Source organism: Chrysochloris asiatica, unplaced genomic scaffold, assembly GCF_000296735.1.
Source record: "Chrysochloris asiatica unplaced genomic scaffold, ChrAsi1.0 scaffold00082, whole genome shotgun sequence".
Lineage (NCBI taxonomy): Eukaryota > Metazoa > Chordata > Mammalia > Afrosoricida > Chrysochloridae > Chrysochloris > Chrysochloris asiatica.
This window is the reverse complement of record NW_006408600.1, coordinates 7436732-7451970: the sequence shown is the minus strand read 5'-3', so window position 1 is coordinate 7451970 and position 15239 is coordinate 7436732. Positions and strand designations below refer to the sequence as shown.

The 15239-nt window shown below is 38.4% G+C and overlaps 1 pseudogene; it reads left to right on the top strand.

Annotated features, from left to right (window-relative positions):
* LOC102810867 overlaps window positions 1-13935 on the top strand; it is a 31353-nt pseudogene extending 17418 nt beyond the window's left edge.
* The last annotated feature ends 1304 nt before the right edge of the window (window positions 13936-15239 follow it).

Genomic DNA, 15239 nt, shown 5'->3' with positions numbered 1-15239 from the left:
ATTGACCAGATCTGCACAAAACAAGAGTTCTAGCACTGGATCACCAATGCCCCTTGTTAGTCTATACTGTGTTTACAGAAATATCTTAAAATCTCAATGGCTTTCTACAAATAAGTCTAATTTATCACTCACACTTTCTGCCAAGCAATGTGATTTGCATCACCTGTACCACATTCCATTGATCAGAACTCAGACCCACTGTCCCTTTTCCTAACATGTTTTTGTTGTTGTCAAGTGCCATTGAGAAACCCTGTATAGGGTTTCTGAAGAGCAGCTGGTGATTTTGAACCTCTGCCTTGCAGTTCAAACTGACCTTGCAGTTCAAACTGACCTTACAGTCCAGTGCACTATCCTGTAATATCACACGAGGACTACAATGGATGCTGTAAATATGTTCTTATATGCCCAGGCACAGGAAATAAAGTAATGAACACACATTGTCTACTGCAGAGCATAGTTATTAGTAATGAGAGGGTCACTGAAGGAGAATTGGGAATGATTTCAAATGTGAATTTAGCCAATTTCAGGAAGTAACTAGGACAATCCACTGTAATGTAAAATTTGGAAATGGCAGCTACCTTATTCCATATATATTCTCCCAAATGTGGTCCTTTGTTATCCTCAAGGGTATTGATGGAAACTACAGCTACCTCGTTCCACTTATATATTCTCCCAGTGTGATATTTTGTTATCCCCATGGGTGTTGACGGCTCTTATGATTGCTCCGTATTATTAACTCTCAAAGCTTATCCTCAAAATATATTTCCATCTTTTCTACTAAATCATAGAGGATTCACTCGTGGGTACATGACCATGCATGCTTCTGTATCTTCTTTATGTCCCTGAGAACATAATAGATGGGATTATGTGCCTCTCATAATGTAGACCTAAAAGAATGTTATGTATTTTAATTCTGTACAAAAGGAAAACATTTAATTTATAGATTTTATGTAGGAAATAAAGTAATGAACACACACTATAAATCTATAAATCTCATTCTCATCATCAGCTTTTTTGAATTACTGGGCTGGACTGCCAGGAAAAAGAGATATAAAGGAAAAATAACAAACTGTGAATACATTGCAATCTAATTGATATTCATTTGTTTAAGTATTCTTTATAGTTGAGATATTTTCTGAGTCTTCTCTTCCTAATTTAACAATTAAGATATAATGTGCTTCAGAGCATTTAAGCTATGGATAAAGAAAAAATTGTTTTGTTTGTTTATTTGGAAATCATCTATATAGATCATTTTAGGTATCACATTACCATTAAGTAGACATATTTAAGTAAATAAATTCTACTCTGGAATGTATTTTCATCAAGAAAATCTTTATATACACCTATTTCAAAAGACTTTAACATTCTTTACAGAAAATACTGTTTCAAATCATTTTATGTAATAAGAATTGATAGCTCAATTAAGTAAGATATGTGCAGTGATTACTCCTGACATGTTTGCAAAAATCAAAGTGCTTAATAAATATTTCATAAATATAATGAAGATGGTTATACATGTGACACCTCATTGCATTTCTCTGCAAGTGTAGCAAAATGCCAGATGATTCCAATTACTGTAGATGTCAATTGGCAAGTGATAAATAATTTTTATAAAGTGGTTGAATCAATATCAGTCTCAGAGTGAAAAATAGTGTTGGAAATGCTATTAGTAGTGCACCACTGATTATTCATAAAGTCACCATTTTCTAAATATGAGAGTTAAATAAATATGGATTTATTAGCAAGTATCCTGGTGACATAGTGGGTTGAAGTACTCTACTGAGAACTGAAAGATCGACTCTAAAAACCAACCAGTCTCTTCAAGAGAAAGAGGTGAAGCAGTCTGCTTCCATAAAGATTTACAGCCTCAAGAACTCTCTAGTGCAGCCGGACTCTGTCCTACAGGGTCACTGTGAGTTGGGTTGGACTGTATGGCAGTAGGTTTGATTTTTTGGTTAGAGAGAATAGTCCCCAAATAGAAAGGTGAATTTCCTAAGCATTTTCAATTGAAGCAAAAGCAAACAGCTAAAACTACTAACCATTACTACTGCCACCACCGCTGCCACCACCACAGAAACAACCAACTTATGATTTCTTATAACCACATGCATTTGGTTGTTAATGATGTGGTAGAAATAATATTTTATACCATGCCAATTAGATGGAAAATTCCAAACATGATGAGTATTTCTTTCAGGACATGTAGTTCTAATGACTTTTGTCCTTTGTCTTTGTGATCATGATGCAATAATCCATAAGAATAGGGAGATAATAAGACTGAAGAGAGCAGCTGTGTGATTGACCATCTCAATGGTCAGAATCCAGAAGGTTAGCACACAGGAAACTGCGGGTTGACCAGCACCAATTCTTTTGAGCTCCAACAGATCCTTCAAGTAATGTATCTGAAATATAAGATTATGTACTGAAGTTGACTTGAAGGTAAGGGTACTTTCCTGAAGGAATGGGAAAATTAGAAAACCAGATTATATAAAAAAGAAAAGACTTGACTATAAACACTATGTTTAAGACCATGAAACTACAGCTCAAGTCAACATAAAAAAAAAAATCAAAAAAAGATTTTTTTTTTCCCCTAGAAAAAGACGTCAGTGATCACAGCAGATATAGGCTAGTCTATGCTCATTAGTAACCTTTGTTCAATTTAAATCCAGTATCCTTGTCATTGTAGTAACTCAAATGTGTTGCATAATATTTCAAGAAAAGCATATATTTGTTATTAAGTACCATCAGTTCCAACTCATAATGACCTTTTAGAGGGGTTTCTAGGAGTGACTGTTGGGTTTTAATAATGACCTTATGGTCATTAAGCATGACCTTATGGTAATAAGCAGTCCAGTGTTTATCCTACATGGCCATACCATGACTCCACTGAACATGGATATACTAATACATATGCTTTAAAAATATTACAGGGGATGAAGTGGGGAACCATGTAGTAATTATGTTAGCCAAAATAGTAAAAAGTTAAAATGAAACTAAATAATTATTTTTTTAAATAAGAGTCAGTGCTCAGCAAACAATTCATATGAGTGTGATTTCAGGTAGAAAATCTTTGTTCTAGCTTCACTCCTAAACACTTAACTTTGTTTCATGAATACTATACATTTCATAAATTGAGAACCCTCTCACTTCATTTAAATCAAACTGGTAAACATGCAGAGATTGTATTTCTTTATTTTGTAAAACTTTTTCCTAATCATTCTTTTCTGGTATGGGTTTTTAAATGTGCACATCCTAAGGGTAGGGAAATGGTTTGCATTTGTTGTTGTTGTTAACTGCCATTGAGTAGGTTCCAACTCACAGCAACCCTGTTATAGGGTTTCCAAAACTGTAAATCTTTGTAGGAGCAGAATGAATCATCTTTCTCCTATAGAAAGGCTGGTGGACTTGAACTGCCAACTTTGTGGTTTACAGTCCAGTTCCTATCCTACAAAAGACTCAGTTAAAGCAGAAACCAAAGCTTGTAAACTAATTTTTTTTTTTTTTTAGTTCTTTAAAATTTATCTAAGTATATGATTTTTGTTTGTGTGATTTTAGAAAAGATTGATCATATAAAATTCTATATGAATGTTTCAATCCTCTATACAGACTTTCTACAAGTGGGCAAATTCTAGGCTATGTTGGGAATAAATTCATAGACTAGTGGGAATAACTCATCTTAAACATAAGAATACTTTTTGAAGCAGAAAAGGAGTTTTTATGATACAGTTGAATAGATTTTCATCACCCTTCTTTCTTTAAATTGGAGAAATAGACTTTTCTTGAGTTTATATGTTGTTGTTAAGTGCCTTCGAGTCGGTTCCGACCCATAGCGACCCTGTACAGGGTTTCAGAGGGTGTAAATCCTTACGGGAGTAGAAAGCCTCATCTTTCTCCCGCGGAGCGGCTGGTAGTTTCGAACTGCTGACCTTATGGTTCGCAGCCCAATTCGTAACCACTACGCTACCAGAGCTCCTATATATAGTTATATATAAACTAAGTAATGATTGTTGTTGTTGTAAAGCCCATCGAGTTGGTTCCAACTAATAGCGACCCCCCTGTATAACATTTCCGAGGAGCAGCTGGTGGGTTTGAACCAGCAATCTTTTGATTAGTGGTCCAGTGATTATCCTATAGCATCCCAGCACGACCAAAGTAACAATTACTTCTCAATAATTTTCTAATTATGTTTTTTATTAAAGGACCTCTTAAATGAGAAAAAAGTCCCTCTCATTCCAGATCAACTCCATAAGAAGCTACTCTACTTTGGATTGTTCATTCCTGCAATACACTGTTGTTGAGGATTGATTTGCTGATTTGTACCAGAATTAATCTTTATGGCAGTGAATCAAAATCTTCCATTTTCATAATACAAAATTCTTATAAACTAAAAACAGCATACCAGTTTGCCAAAACATTTATTTGGCTTGTTAATAATGTTCTCCTGATTGTTGTTGTTGTTCCGTGCTGTCAAGTCAGTTCCAGCTCACAGCAACCCCGTATGGGGTTTCCAAGCAGTGGCTGATGAGCTGGAACTGCCGACCTAGCGGTTCAAACCAACCTTACAGTCCAGCGCATCAACCCATAGCGCCACACCAGGACTCCTCTCATCATTATTAAAGCCTAAAGAGTTGGTTCTCTTAAATTTAATAAAATGGTGACATGGGCATTTTAATAATGCTTTTCTGGGCTATATTTTAATCTATACATCTCAGTAATTCTGAATTAGAACTGGGAATACCTACACTAAAATATCAATTAGCTCAAGAATTGTTTTTGATTCATCATGAGTCACTTTTTTTATATAAAAAAACTTTTTATTATGAATTGAGTTCGTTTGTTTCATCTCAATGATTGAAATCCCCTCAATGTGACAACAGCTACTCCACTCCCCCCACCCTCTTCCCAACCCTTCTGAACTTTGTCCTTAGGTCAATGTTGCCCTTTTGATGGTTGACCATTCCATGGTGAACAGACCTTACTAGTGTTATTGGCCCCTTTATAAACTTATCTACCACTTAGCTGGAACTTGGACTCAAGAGAGTGAGTTCCATTCCAGGTCTAAAGCGTGACCTAGGGCCACTGTCTAGGATTCTTCCAGCCCTTTCCGAGCAATAAACCCAGTCTTTTTAAAAAATAATTTTGGGTTTTGTTCTACATCTTCTCCCACTCTATCTAGGACCTCCAAATGTGATCCCTTCCAGAGCAGTTGGCAGTGATAGACAGGCATCTCATTCTTCTGGTCTTAGTCATGGAACTGATGTTCATGTGTTCCATTTGTTCATTGGACTGGTTGATTGATCCCAAGCATCTTCAATTGCCATCACTCTTCTTTCTTCTGTACATGGAGGTCAAAAGCTGCACCTTAAATGACAGTTCCTGAGCCTTTAAGATCTCAGTCATTACTCACCAAAGTTGGATATAGAACATTGTCTTTGGGGACTATGCTATGCCAATTGACCTTAGTATCCCCTGAGACTATGATCCTTGAGGCACCAAGGTCAGCAACTCATTGCCTTAAGGTGTTTGGTAAATCTCTAAGAAGTTTTCATCATTTTGCCCCTGTATGTTTCATGACATTCATAGGTAGGTTTGCAGTAAAGGTAAATATCCACGTACAAATATTTTCTGTCAAACCCTTATGTGTTTGTGGATATACTCCTACTCTCCCTCCCATACCCGTTCAGCCTGTGTATCTGCCCATATACTTATCCAGGAGTATTGTTGTTGCAGAGTTGGGCATATAACAGTATTTACCTCGATCCCATTAACCCTTGAATTCCTCCATATCGTCACCTGTCTTCATCATTCTTCTGCCAAACTCCAATGGTTATAAATTGCCTTCATCATCACCTGAGTTAGCATGTGCCTAGACTCTTGCTAGTGAATTAGTTCCTCCACCCCCCAAATCCTATACCATCAAAGAATGTTTCTTTTACTGTGAAAACCTTTGAGTGTTTACATTAGTGGTCTCATAATATATTTGTCCTTTTGTGATTGGCTAATTTCACTCAGTATAATGTCCTCGAAGGTCATCCATATTCTGAGGGTTTCACAGATACATCGTTACTCTTTTAGATTGCATAGTGTTCCATTGTATTTTTGTACCAAAATTTGTTTATTCAGTTTTTCATTGATGGACATTTAGGCTGTCTCCATATTTTTGCTATTGTGAATAGTGCTGTGATTAACATGCATGTGCATATAACTAGCTACTCATGCCATAGTTCTTATCTCTTGGAGACTTCTACTGTGGCCCTGTAAGATCAGCTCTGGACTGAACCATTAGGTCAACAGTTCAAAAGCACCAGCTGCTACTTGGAAACCCTATACAGGGTAGTTATGAGTTGGAGTTCATCCATCAGTACTTAACAACAACATATACCTAGTAGAGGGATTGTTGTATTATACAGTATTGATATTGCCATATTTTTGAGGAAATGCTATATTGTTTTTCACAGTGGTTGGACAATTTTACAGTTCTAACAGCTTTGTTGGAAGATGCCAGTCTCTCCACACTCTGAACAGCATTCGTTGTTTTCTGGTTTTTTGTTTGCTTGTTTGTTGGTTGGTTGGTTGGGTTTTTGTTTTTGTTTTTTTAAATTTTGCTATTAATGCTGGTGAGAGTGTTCTTTGGAAGCCAGGATGACCAACTTCATCTCTCATACTTTGGACATACTATCAGGAGGGAACAGTCACTGGAGAGGGATATTATGTTTGGTAAAGTGGAGGGTTGGAGAAAAAGAAGTTCCCCAACTAGTTGGATTGGCACAGTGGCAGCAGCGATGGACTCAGGTGTAGCAATGATTGTAGGGTTAACCCAGGACTGGACAGTGTTTCATTCTGTTGTGCAGAAAGTCACTATGGGTCAGTACCAACTCAATGGCACCTACAAACATCAACAATATTAAAGCTGATGTGATATGCTACCTCACTGTTTTTTTAAATTTGCATCTGCCTACACTTGCATGCCAGGAGTACTATTGTAACAATACTTAATGTAACAATTTGTAACAATACTTAAGGAGCTCTGGTAGCGTAGTGGTTACGAATCGGGCTGCAAACCATAAGGTCAGCAGTTCGAAACTACCAGCGGTTCTGCAGGAGAAAGATGAGGCGTTCTGCTCCAGTAAAGATTAACAGCCTCGGAAACCCTGTACAGGGTCGCTATGAGTCGGAACCGACTCCACGGCACATAACAACAACAACAACAACAACAACACTTGCATGCCAGGAGTACTATTTGTAACAATACTTAATGTTTATTTTTAGAACTGGATTTTAAAAAGTTGGATAGTATAAACATCAATAAGGAATGAGCCAATTTTTATGGGCATCCTATAATTTTCTGGTAGCTTAGTGGTTACTAATCACTGTGAACCTTAAGGTCAGCAGTTCGAAACTACCAGCTGCTCTGCAGGAGAAAGATGAGGCGTTCTTCTCCCGTAAATATTTACAGCCTCGGAAAACCTGTACAGGGTCGCTATGAGTCGGAACCGACTCCACGGCACATAACGACGACATAATTTTATAGTCTGTTATCTAAATTGAATATTTTTTATTTCTTCCTTTTGGGGAAAACCTGCATCCTACATGCCACCATAAGCACAGACTACGTAGTGAATTGAGTCGACTCTCCTACAGCCATGAGATGTAAGAGTCCCCAGCCTTATCATCTTCCTTCTGAGTTGTATTTGAAATTATTTCTTCTCTCTCTCTCTCTCTCTCTCTCTCTCTCTTTTTTTTTTTTTTTTTGGTACATTTTGGCTGCAGTATTGGTGGTGGATCATCTCTTCTTCTGTGTTTATTTATTTATCATTAGACCTCAACCTGGAGTCCTGGTGTAGCGTTGTGGGTTAATGCACTAGACTGCAAAGTCAGTTTGAACTGCAAGGTTGGCGGTTCAAGCTCACTATATGCTCCTTGAAAACCCTCTACAAGGTTGCTATGGGTTGGAACTGACTCGACGGCACTTAACAACAACAACAGACCTCAACCACTTTTGTCAACCAATCTTCTTTTCTCTTTCCACCTCTTTTTATCTGTAGGGTTATTGTATGTAGTGCACTTTGTATTAATATATTGTTGTTGTTGTTATGTGCCGTGGATTCGGTTCCAACTCATAGCGACCCTGTACAGGGTTTCCCAGGCTGTAAATCTTTTCGGGAGCAGAAAGCTTCATTTTTCTCCTAGAGAACAGCTGGTAGCTTCGAACAGCTGACCTTGAGGTTCACAGCTGGATTCATAACCACTACACTTAGAAATCAGTAATCTGTTTTGTACTTTTTATACTGTTGGATACTTATAATCACAACTTTTACTAGGTTATTGAATAAAATAATCTTATTGGGGGGAAAAAATTGCTGCAACAGTCCGCCAACAGGGAATTGCCAGAATTTCAAGGCAAAGACACAAGAAGACATGGAATGAGGGATATTGTTACTGATGTCAGATGGTCCTTGGCTGAAAGCAAATAATACCAGAAAGATGTTTACTTGTGCTTTATTGACTATGCAAATGATTTCAACTGTGTGGATCTTGACAAACTATGGATAACATTGCAAAGATGGGTATTCCAGGACACTTAATTGTGTTTGTGAGGAAGCTGTACATAGACCAGGAGACAGTGGTTGGAACAGAGTAAAGGGACACTTAATGGATTGTAATCAGGAAAGCTGTGTGCCAGGACTATATCCTTTCACCATATTTATTCAATCTGTGTTCTGAGGAAATAATTGAAGAAGCTGGATTATATGAACAAGAAAGTAGCATGAGGATTAGAGCAGGACTCATTAAAGGCCTGTGATGTGCAGATTATTCTCTCTTGTTTACTGGAAACAAAAGGACTTAAAATATTTAATGATGGGGATGAGAGACCATAACCTTCATTATGGATCGCAACTCAATGCAAAGAAAACGAAAATCTTACTTAACAACTTGACCAATAGGTAACAGGATAAGTGGAGAAAAGACTGAAGTTGTCAAAACCTTAATTTGTTTGAATCTACAATCAACACTTATGGAATCAGCAGTCAAGATTGCAAACAATATATTACATTAGGAAAATCTGCCACACAAGACCTTTTAAAAGCGTCCAAGAGCAAAGATGTCAGTTGGAGCACTAAGATGAGCCTGACCCAAGAAGTGATATTTTCAATAACCTCTTAAGCATGTGAAAATGGGACAATGAATAAGGAAAACCATAAAGGATTGCTGTATTTGAGTTTTGTTGTTGGAGGAGAATATTAAAACCACCATAGACTGCCAGAAGAATGAATAAATCTGTGTTGGAAAAAATACAGTCAGAATGTTCCTTGAAAGCCAGGATGGCAAGACTTTGTTTCTCATATTTCAGACATATTATCAGTAGTGAACAGTCCCGGGAGACGGACACTATGCTTGTAAAGTGGAGGGCAAGTGAAAAGAGGACTACCTCCAATGAAATGGACTGATATAGTGGCAGCAGTAATGAGCTCAAGCATAGCAACAATTGTTTTGTTCTATAAAAACAGGATAAACTTGAAAAGGAATCCCAGAAGCAACCAGAGAGATAGGAAAAATTATTTGCAAGAAACTGAGAGAAAAATTCATAGAAAAATAGATGACTTCTAACAAGATGGATTGACTTCAACAGTCAGCTCAAATGTGACACTTATGAGGATGGCATAGGACCAGGCAGTGTTTCATTTTGTTGTGAATAGAGTTGGAACTAACTTAGTGGCTCCTAAAGGGTATCTTTAGAAAAGACAAAAAGGATCATGTCAAGACCGAATAATGTTCACTGAGTTTTGTTGTTAAATGCTGTGGAGTCTGTTCTGACTCATAGTGACCCTATATAGGGTTTCTGAGGAGCAGCTGGTGAGCTTGAACCGCCTGCAATTCAAACAACCTTGAGGTCCAGTGCTTACCCTCCACCATTCAGTTTAATGATACATATATTTAATCCAGTCACATGACCTTGATGACAGGAAGAGCAAGTGTCAGATGGATGAGAAATTCTAAGGTTCTTTCACCTATGTTGTTGTCAGGTGCCATCGAGTCGGAACCAACTCATAGCGACCCCATGCACAGCAGAACGAAACAATGTCCAATCCTGGGCCAACCTCACTACCGCTGCCACTCTTGAGTCCATCAATGATGCCACCTGGGTGATCCATTTCGTTGGGGGTTTTCCTCTTTTTCTCTGACCCTCCACCCTACCCAGCATGACATCCTTCTCCAATGATTGTTTCCTCCAGACAATATGTTCAAAGTAGGAGAGACGAAGCTTAGCCATCCTGGCCTCCAAGGAGCACTCTGGCTGCACTTCTTCCAAAACAGATCTATTGGTTCTTTTGGCAGTCCATGGCACTTTCAGTATTCTCCTCCAACACCACAACTCAAAGGAATCAATTCTTCTACCATCTTCCTTATTCACTGTCCAGCTTTCACATCCATATGAGGTTATTGAAAATGCCATGGCTTGGGTCAGGCGCACCTTTGTCCTCAAGCTGACATCTCTGCTGTTCACTGAAAGGTGGCACTTTAGGATCAGTACTGGACTGACTGGGAGCCATAAGTTTAGCAGTTCAAACACACCAGCCACTCCTCACAGGGTTGTTATGAGTCAGAACCGACTCCAATGCACTTAACAACAACGCTAATTGTTTTCAAAATAAGATCATTATTCTGTCTGTCTCCTTGAAAATATTTTCTAAATTTGGAAGAATATTAATTTGAAACATTACACTTCAGATTTGTATAAGAATGCTTTTAACTTTGAAAGACAATTGTCAAAGTGAAATTATTTATATCTTCTTTTTCATTTTAATAAAAATTCTTCAGCTGGTCTGCTTCTTGCTCTTCATCTTTGCAGCAAGTCACGCAGTGTTCAAATTGTAATTTCAAGATTTATTTTAAACATCTTTATTCTTTCCTTAATCTGGGAAATCAATGGGATATATCAAATTCTAGTCACTGTACTAAATTACACTTCTTCAGAAGTGAGAGAGATACTTTCCTGGTGATAAATTTATCTAAGGCTGGCAAAACCCTAATAGCCTTTAGAATGTTGTTAGAGATTGGTTTCTATTGCTAAATGGCAGCTGGGTTCTATTTTTAGCACTATAACTGATTCATTGCCTGGTTTGCAATATGGTTCTCATCATGCATTGTGCTATAATTTCCCTGCCTATAAAAATGCATTACCAGACTGATCTCCATGCAGAGTTTTGGGACGTAGTTGTATCAGTGATGGTCTGATACAAAGTGTTATACAAATGCAAAGTCTTTCTTAAAAAGTTATTATCTCTGGTCCTCTTTTCAGGCTTCATTCTTCTCCAGGGTCAGATGGATGGATTTCAATTGCAAGTCTCTACAGCTGGTTCAAACTACTCTGAGAACTTTTGGATCGCCAGTTGAACCAGGTGCCCTTATAAATAAATCATTACTTTGTTTTCCCACTGAAGAATACTTTAATATCACAACCTGAACTTGCCCTATGAATAGCAAGCAGATAATGGAAATTACATTCTTCCTTCCTCTGCTCCATTGCTAATCCCCCTTAGAGAAAGTTTGGCTGAAAGAACAGAAAAGAACACTTCAGTGGGTCTCCCACTTTTTCCCTTGGCTGATTTCGGGAATTACTTCCATCAGTGAAAGCTTCCAGCAGATTTTCCTCCCACAACTTCTAGAGGAGCATCTTGGCAACTGGTGTGGCAATGGCAGCTCTGCTTTTAGTGGTTCTCAAATTAGTAATCTTCTCTCTGAGTCAGCACCTCTTAACAGTGAATGGGGTCCTGGCATGGTACTATAGAATAAGCACTGGACTTCTCGCTTCAAGATTGGTGGTCCAAACCCATCAGGTGCTCCTTGGAAACCCTATATAGGGCTCTTATGAGTTGGAATTGACACAATGGCATTTAACAACAAACTTTGGACATTGTCTTGAAGGTTATATTCTTGCAAAAATAACCCTTTAAAATCATTCATTAAAAAATTATCTTGAAGTCGTTGTTGTTGTTGTTATTAAGTGCCTACCATCTAGTCAGTTCTGACTCATAGCGACCCTGTATAGGGTTTCTGAGGAGTGGCTGATGAGCTTGAACCATCGACCTTTGCAGTTCAAACCAACCTTGTAGTCCAGCGCATTAGGGAGTACAAAGTCTTCAACACTTGCTGCATAGTGACTTTCTAGATATCCCTATCTATTGGATTTCTGTGTGCCTGTGGTGTTGCAGGATTGTGCACTGGACTGCAAAGTCAGTTTGAGCCACTGCTCCTCTCCGACACTATACAGGATCACTATGAGTAAGAACTGACTCAATGGCACTTAACAACACCAAAATTAATTTATTCAGAATAGATTCTTTAATTATTATTGTTCCCTCTCTTGGAGAGTTAGAGTAGGTAGCTGCTCCAGTGCACTATAGAGCAAACTTGGATACTTTCTCTTCAAGAGCCCCTGCCATACAAATCTAACAATAATATACAATGTGGTTTAGCAATAAAAAGAACCTTGGTGGCACAGTGATTAAGCACTTGCTTATTGTTTGAAAGATCAGTAGTTGGAACCCATTAGCTGTTTCATGGGAGAATAATGTGGTCATCTGCTTCCATAAAGGTTTATTGTCTTAGAAACTCTATGGGGCAGTTCTATGGGATTGCTATGTGTTGGAATTGGCTCAATGGCAATGGGCTTCAGATTCTCTGTTAAAGATTTATAGTTCCCTTTATTATTATTATGAGTCATTATGAGTTGGAATTGACTTGATGGCAGTGGATATTCATAGATGTAGAGAAAACAGATTTTTTTCCCTCTAAAATTGGTTTGATTTTACTTGAATTCACATTTAAGAAAGCAGTGGTCAATAAATGGAGTGGTGCATTGAATTAGGCAAATCTGCTGCAAATGATCTCTTTAAAATGTTAAAGAGCAAAGGTGTCACTTTTAGGACTAAGGTATGCCTGGCCTTAGTCATGACGTTTTCATTCGCCTCATGTGCATGTAAAAAAATGGGAGAATGAATAAGGAAGATTAGACAAGAATTGATGCATTTGGACTACAGTGTTGGTGAAGACTATTGAATAGATCACAGACAGACAAAAGAAGGAACTAATCCTCCAAAATCTGTTTTGGAAGAAGTACGGTCAGATTGTTTCTTGGAAGAGATGATGGTGAGACTTTGCCTCTCATAACTTAGACATGTTGTCAGGAAGGATCAGTCACTGGAGAAGGACATCATGCTTGAAAAAGTGGAGGGTCAACAACAATAAAAGACCCTCAATGCAATGGATTGACACAGTAGCAACAATGATGGACTCAGACATAACAATTATGAGAATGTCATAGGACTGGACAGTGTTTTGTTCTGTTGTACATAAAGTCTTTATGAGGGCAAACAACAACAACAAATTGTTCTGATTTTCTTCATGAGCTATACAATGGACCTATGAACCAATGTGGTAACTTTAGTGCAGTGTAGTTTAAACAGTCCTGTTAGGTAATATTTGGTTAAAGGATGAATAATTCCTTTTCCTTGCCTCCATCCCTTCAAGGTGGCATTAGGCTAGCTGAAGGAAGTCACCTGAAGGAAGAAAGGATTGTTGTTGTTGTTGTTGGTAAGTGCCATCAAGTCAGTTTTGACTCATAGTGACCCTGTATAGAGTTTCTAGGGAGTGGCTGGTGGGTTTGAACCATCAACATTGCTGTTCAAACTGACCTTGTGATCTAGTGTTTACCCTACAGCACCATACCAGGACTGCTTAGAGGTATGGGAACTGTAATCTGATACCTGACTCTTGACTGACAGGTCCCCCTCCCTTTTTGTTCCTAGATTGAGAAAGGAAATAGTTGTGCCTAGATGTACCCTCAAGACTGCGTATTTCCACCCTTTGGCTTTCCAGTTGGCTTTGGTATCTACATCATTAACTGTGCTTTGTTTTGGTTTCCTGGTTTAGCTAAGGAATCTCTTTTCATTTAATTGTCCTCAGTTTTACGTCTTAAGTTAAAACTCATAGAATGGGGTTTCCCTCTCATGAGTCAAAGAAGCGAGGTTAAAGAAATTTTACTCAGAGTCCTGTTGTGGCAATGTGGGTTAATGTGTTGGACTGCAAGGTCGGTTTGAACTGCAAGGTTGGTAGTTGAAGCTTACCAGCCGCTCCTTGGAAACACTATACAGGGTTGCTATGAGTCTGAACTGACTTGATGACACTTACCAACAACAACAACCTTTATTCCTTCAGGTGACTGTTTGGTATAAATCCTCCTGTGCATTTTATATCTTTATCAGAATTTTAACTTTAAGATAACAAGGTATAAATTGAAATCAGTCCAATGTGCAGATTATTTGGCTACATACGGATTTTTGAAAGAACAACTCTGACTTATTTTCCCATTCCTCAGTCTCTATACTGCCCCAATCACTGGATTGTTTCTTTCTCTCCTGTTGTTATGTTGGTTAGGTGCTGTCCACAGCAATTCTAGGTCCAACAGATCAAAACACTGCCTGATCTTGGGCCATCCTTATAATCTTTCCTATGCTATTGTTGCAGCAACTGGGTCAATCCATTTTGTTGATGGTCTTCTTTTTCGCTGACCCTGTACTTTACCAAGCATGATGTCCTTTTCAAAGGTCCAATCCCTCCAGATAACATGTTAAAAGTATGTGAGAAAAAGTCTGATCATTCTCTTTTCTTTCATACCCACCGCTAACTGATTTTTCCCCTTATGTTCAAAGGTACATATTTGACATCAGATGACAAAACATATGAAGAAGCTCACCTCATAAGGGATGGGTATCTCATTTGGGTTACTAGTGAAAATTAACTCAGGTCTAGGGTAGAATTTCAAGAGCTACCTCATATGTTGTTGTTGTTGTCAGGTACCATCGAGTCGGAACCGACTCATAGCGACCCCATGCACAGCTGAACGAAACAATGTCCGATCCTGGGCCAACCTCACTACCGCTGCCACACTTGAGTCCATCAGTGATGCCACCTGGCTGATCCATCTCTTTGGGGGTCTTCCTCTTTTTCTCTGACCCTCCATCTTACCCAGCATGACATCCTTCTCCAACGATTGTTTCTTCCAGACAATATGTCCAAAGTAGGAGAGACGAAGCTTAGCCATCCTGGCCTCCAAGGAGCACTCTGGCTGCACTTCTTCCAAAACAGATCTATTGGTTCTTTTGGCAGTCCATGGCACTTTCAGTATTCTCCTCCAACACCACAACTCAAAGGCATCAATTCTTCTATGATCCTCC